This window comes from Trachypithecus francoisi, unplaced genomic scaffold, assembly GCF_009764315.1.
Source record: "Trachypithecus francoisi isolate TF-2019V2 unplaced genomic scaffold, Tfra_2.0 Lachesis_group1, whole genome shotgun sequence".
NCBI classification, from domain to species: Eukaryota; Metazoa; Chordata; class Mammalia; order Primates; family Cercopithecidae; genus Trachypithecus; species Trachypithecus francoisi.
The window spans coordinates 145,818,507-145,824,568 of NW_022681454.1; positions in this window are offsets into that span (position 1 = coordinate 145,818,507).

Sequence of the window (6,062 nt, forward strand, 5' to 3'; positions counted from 1 at the left end):
AAAGTAAAATATTGGAAAATATCTTCATGACCATAAAGGCCAAAAAGCATTTCTTTTACAAACCTAAAATAATTTTATAAATAAATAATTGACAACTCTGATCACATTCATATTAAAATTGTATATACATCACAAAGCACCATTTTTAAAAAAGCAAAAGACAAAACACAGGCTTAGAAAAGTTTTTTTTGCAACGAATATAACCAACATAACAGAAGGAAGTTCCAGAAATATGAAGACTCTTAAAATCAGTAACAAAAGACAAACAACCCAACAGAAAATAGGCAAAAAGATATAAAAAGGCAATTCGAGAAAGTGAGAGCATTATTTTTAAGTTAGGATGGTAGATGAGTATACATTATTTTATTCTCTATATTTTGATGATCTTAAAAATTTGTAAGACCAATATATGCATAAATAATTAAATACAGTTATAAATTAATGAATTGGAAACCAAAAATGGTGAGAACAGATCAACTAATCCAAGATTTTGGTCTTTTGGAAGACATCAAACTATGAATAAAAATGATAGAAAATATTAAATATAGGATATTATGTGTGGCAAAAATGTATCATAAGAGATGAGATATTTTGAAATTCTTATTAAAATTTGCATATCCTATTATTTTAGAATTTCAAAATATCTCTTTTTTTGACTGATAGTGATAGCCATTCTGACTGGTGTGAGATGGTATCTCATTGTGGTTTTGATTTGCATTTCTGTAATGATCAGTGATATTGAGCATTTTTTTCATATCCTTGTCCCAACATCTCTTTAACTTCTCTCTCTTACCTCTTCCTTCTCTATACTCCGAATTTTTTCTCTCTGCACTGCATAGGACAATAATGCTTTCATTTTATTATGCATATATCTAAAAATCTTGGTTTCTGCTAACACCCATGTCTTCCAGATCTCATCTTCTATACCAGTGGCTCATCAAGGTAATTTTCCAATAGACAGTAGATTCTTTCTGAAAGGAACTCAAATGACAGCTGCTAAGATACTATATTTTTCTCTTCCCCAATTATGATTACCAAAATATACTCAAGAAGTGTAAATCAGTATATATAGCAACATCTCAAATATGAAATGTGCTATTCTCTGTCTCTCTCTCTCTTTCTCTCTCTCTCTCTCTCTCTCTCTCTCACACACACACACACACACACACACAGCAGAAGGAAGAATATAACTAGGTATTTACAAAGATATAGCTGACTCTAGCAAAAGCTGGTGATTTTTTTCAATATTTGGTAATTAGAAAAGTGACATGAAAATGAATAAAAGTGAAATAATAAAAATTAGAGTCTTAGTATTCCTTAAATAAAGTCAGTATAATATTCATGCATTTTGCCGGTGTTGTTTCTATCACATGTCCGGAAATTTTGATAGCCATCATTCTGCCTCCAGGCAAAGCTGCACTGACCTAGCATCACGGGACTTAGACAGAAGTGGAATGCCCTATTCATAAGGTCTATTCCTTATCCGAGTTCTCTGGAAATCTTCAGAGCACATTTCCCTGTGTTGTTCATTCCCGATGCTGCTCTGCTGTATTTCCCAGAATCTAAACGTTTACTGCAGTTGTATTTCTGCCCTTTGGGAAGTTGCCTTGTTTCGTATTGATTCTCCAAGATGTCTTGCCATGCTCCTGCCTGAAGTCAATTGCCTGCAGAAACTAGCTTACATGCATAGATATGCATTTAATGGAGATTTAGCACAGAAATTTTGGACTCATATAGAGACCTAGACTTTATTTCTTATCACAGTTTCAGGATTTGCTATATATTCCTCTTCTTATATTAACCCTCTTTACTTATAATTACTAAAAATAACGTTTTCTCATAGAACCGTTCCCTGAAACTCTGGGCTAGCACAGTGTCCACTGCTACACATTTTCATAACCGTCTTTACTTAAGCTTTTGTAAAAATGAATCCCATATACTTTAAGCTCCATGAGAACAGCGTCATGTTTTCCTCTACTAGTATATTTCTGGAATGTAAGAAGTGCTTAGTGAAAAAATAAAGAAATAGATGAATGGGTAGATGGATGAGTGGTCATCACATGGCCATATAATTTTCTTGCCAACTGTTGACCCTATTCACTAGTTCTTGCAACAAAAAATCAGTTCAGTCAGTGTTCTCACCAAAATAAACTCTGTCCCTTATGGGCAAGGTCTAAAGGACATTTAAAGTATCTTCAATAAAACCAAGGTAGCAACTTAGTAGGAATCCAATACTAATACTAAGAGAATTTCAACCAAAGACATTTCTTCTCTCTCTTGCATTCTGGATTGCTTTTCTCAGGTACCTATATGGGTCTTTCCCCTGCAATTACCCCCTGTGAGGGTTAATGATCCCCTGAGCATCAACTTGATTGGATTGAAGGACGCAAAGTATTGATCCTGGGTGTGTGTGTGGGTGTTGCCGAAGAGATTCACATTTGAGTCAGTGGGCTGGGGAAGACAGGTCCACCCTTAATCTGGTGGGCACAATTTAAACAGCTGCCAGTGAATATAAAGCAGGCAGAAAAACGTGAAAAGGTGAGGCTAGCCTAGCCTCCCAGCCTACATCTTTCTCTCATGCTGGATGCTTCCTGCCCTCAAACATCAGACTCCAGGTTCTTCAGTTTTGAGACTTGAACTGGCTCTCCTTGCTCCTCCAAACTTGCAGGCGGCCTATTGTGGGACTTTGTGATCATGTAAGCTAATACTTAATAACTCCACTTTATATATATATATATATATATATCCTATTAGTTTATATATATATCCTATTAGTGTGTGTACATATATTATATACTAATTATATATATTATATAATAGTATATATATATATATAATCTCTTATTAGTTCTGTCCCTCTAGGGAACCCTGACTAATACACTCCCAAATGACTTCACATTAGATTCCTACGTCTCACAGTGACTGCAAATCCCTGTCTACATTGATCACTGCATTCTTGTGTGGTTCCTTTCCAGACCATTACACAGCACCATTCCTCAGATGAACACTTCCCTTGGAATGTCCCTCTCCGAACATGCCAATTGTCACTTTTTCTCACCAAATCCATCAGTTTGGTTCTCCATGTATCTATGATCACTCAATCCCTCCCACTATTACCTAAAATATCATACCCCTGATGTGGGAAGGCTCTTCTTCCTACCTTGGAATCCTTGGTACTCATGCCCATTCTTTCTTCCGAGCATCCTTATTCTATGTAAACCAGCTCTTAATCATAGGGTCTTTTTTAAAATGCCCCTTGAATATTCTCCTCCTACTTCACTTCTCTTTCCCTCGGTCTCCCAACATCCAGACCTTCCCAGGGTCATCCTACATAATATTCATTTCATGGCTAATTTGCCCAAATTGATCCTTTCATCAGGATATTCTTTTGAAAACTTCCAAAAGATTATTTAAAACCTATGAACATAAAAATTTCCATAATTAACCAGGTGTTCTGTAATGGAGCTATAGCATCTATGTGAAACCCATTTCCTTCTAATCCTCAATTAATTCTGCATTCCTGTATTTATTTCAGCTTTCCAGAATGGCCCTCTATTGTTCTCTTTTCTGACCCAAATCCTATTAATTTTGCACAAATCAAGTTCCATACACTCTGTGAAGCCTTCCTTTTAGTCCACTAGTTTTTATTTCTGTAAACTCTTGTCATATTTTATAGTTCATACCAAGTAATTAATCTAATTGTTTCATCTGTGTTAGGTCTACTTCCCAAATTTGACTGTATCATTTCTCATGGAGAAAGATATATTAGACTTTCTCTGCATTCCCTATTGTACCCACCGCAGTCCCACAGATTTAGCAAAAGCTAATAAACTTAGCATTGACTGCAAAATAAAGATGCTTTCCTTGCCCTGGTTGAGTTGTTGAAGGTGGATATTATCATAAAAGAAAGGAGTTAAGTTAGGAAGGTATCAGGGAAACAGTACAAAGTAAATAAATGAGACATATTGAAGGCTAAAGAGTTTCGAAAGCTATTTTCAAGCCTGAGCCAATGTTACCACGACCGAGCTTGTCAACAACCACAAGCAAACTAGCTACCCACCTGCTGTGGTGAGGAAGCATTTGGAGCTCAAGGAGAGTGAGGTAGAAAGTCAGTTAACACTTCAACATGAAAACATCTTTATATTTATTAATACTTTTTGAGAATCCTTAGCCGTTTTCTGGGTTGCCTTTTATATTGTACCTGTGAAGACAAAAGAGGGTAGGAATTATAAACACTTTGACACGGGAAGATAGACACAGAGAGAAATCCCTTGCCAGACATCTAACAGTGAAAAAACTGGGAATAGAAACCAGGTCCATGCCTCACCATCTGGTGTTCTATCAGCTAGACCACACTGTCTCTCCAAATTGCCAACCTGGATTAATAATTGTACATATGACATAATTCTAGTCTTTGCCTTTCTGTGCTGTTGAAGATGGGACATCTCTTCTGTTGAGCATGATGGAAACTTTTCTGTGTATATATCCAAATATATAATTAATGATTTTTTTCCTTATACACAAGCAGAATAAAAACAACCAAATTCATCTGAGTTTATTTCAATGCTAGAAGAAAACTAAGAAATTCATTGATATTAGATAGCGAGCTATTAAATTAAAAATTATTTAAAGAAATACATTTTGAGAATTGGCTAATCTAAATTCTGTTGGCTTCCACACATCTATGTCTTTCTTCTATCATCTGAGCTGCTTTATTTCAAAAGCAGAATTCTGTCCACACACAATTTCTGTAGCTTCCTTTTTGTATCAAACCATGATTACAGAAATAAGAATTCTGGTTCTTTCCATTGGTGCTTTCAGCCTGCGTGTGCCTATATTTGAGCATGTCAAGACCAACATATGTTGTTCACAATAGGTTGGAAACTGAAGGACTTTGCTTCAGACTGAGACAAAAATTGTCTGTTTAATTCAGGGAAAATGAAGGTTTAAGATCAGGTAAAATATATTATTTTATTTGATTACCAAGCCAGGAATCTATTTGGGATTATGAAAGAGAGGCAACCTTTGAGACACTAGTATTTCAACCTCTACTCTTTCAAATACCTGTGCTGTTACACTAAATATTGCCCTACAGCTACATTAGCTGTACTTATGCAAAGTATTTTTGATGGTAGCAATTGTAACCATGTTTATAAAAGTAAAGTCCAGCTGACAATTGGACATATTGATGAGTGATAGAGAGGCTGGGTTAATTCTTTAAAATCAATTTTCATCAATATTATAATCTTTTCTTTACACTTTTATGTAGTATTTGAATTATCCACCACGATAAAGAGAAAAACTATAGACAACAAATTCTTCACTTAATAGGAACAAAGGGTTGAAGCAGTGTGGGAAGATTGAGAAGGGATTTCCTAAATCACGAATCACTCAAGGAACACCTAAGGCCAGTAAATGCCTTAGATGGAAGTTAGGGAATGCAGGGGAGACCACTTCCTAGCAGGGACTGGGGACATCCCACAGAGCTGATCCCTAGAAGGTAGCATGTTGCTGCCTATCTTGTTTACTGCTGCCTTGGTTCCTCAACATGCTTTGTCTCACCCACCAATTCTTCTTTTTTAAAGGAAAAGATAAAGTTTTTATACTTCACTAGTGAATTTGAGCTAGACAGAATACATAAAACACTAGGGAGAACAATTTCAGCCCCTGAATTAATTCACTGAAATGTAAAATGGGGATATAGGGTTGGCAGAGATCCAAATAGAAATCTGAAAAGATAAAATGTGTGTGTGTGTGTGTGTGTGTGTGTATATATATATATTTGTGCACATCTAATCTCACTTAAGAATGCAAAGCTGTATAAGTGAGGCTATAGAAAGAGGAAGGGGAGAGAAGGACACGTATGGTTGGTAGGAAAGATAACTATGCAAACATTAAGTCCTAGATATTTAGGATTAAGGATTGGGGAGTGGGGGAAGTAAGCTATAAAATAAAAAGATGAACATGATAAAATATGTGTAAAATCATAGTGAATATATTGAACAGGAAGAGAAATACTACATTTGTGACAGAAGGTAATAGTGTTCCAGAGAATAGAGCAT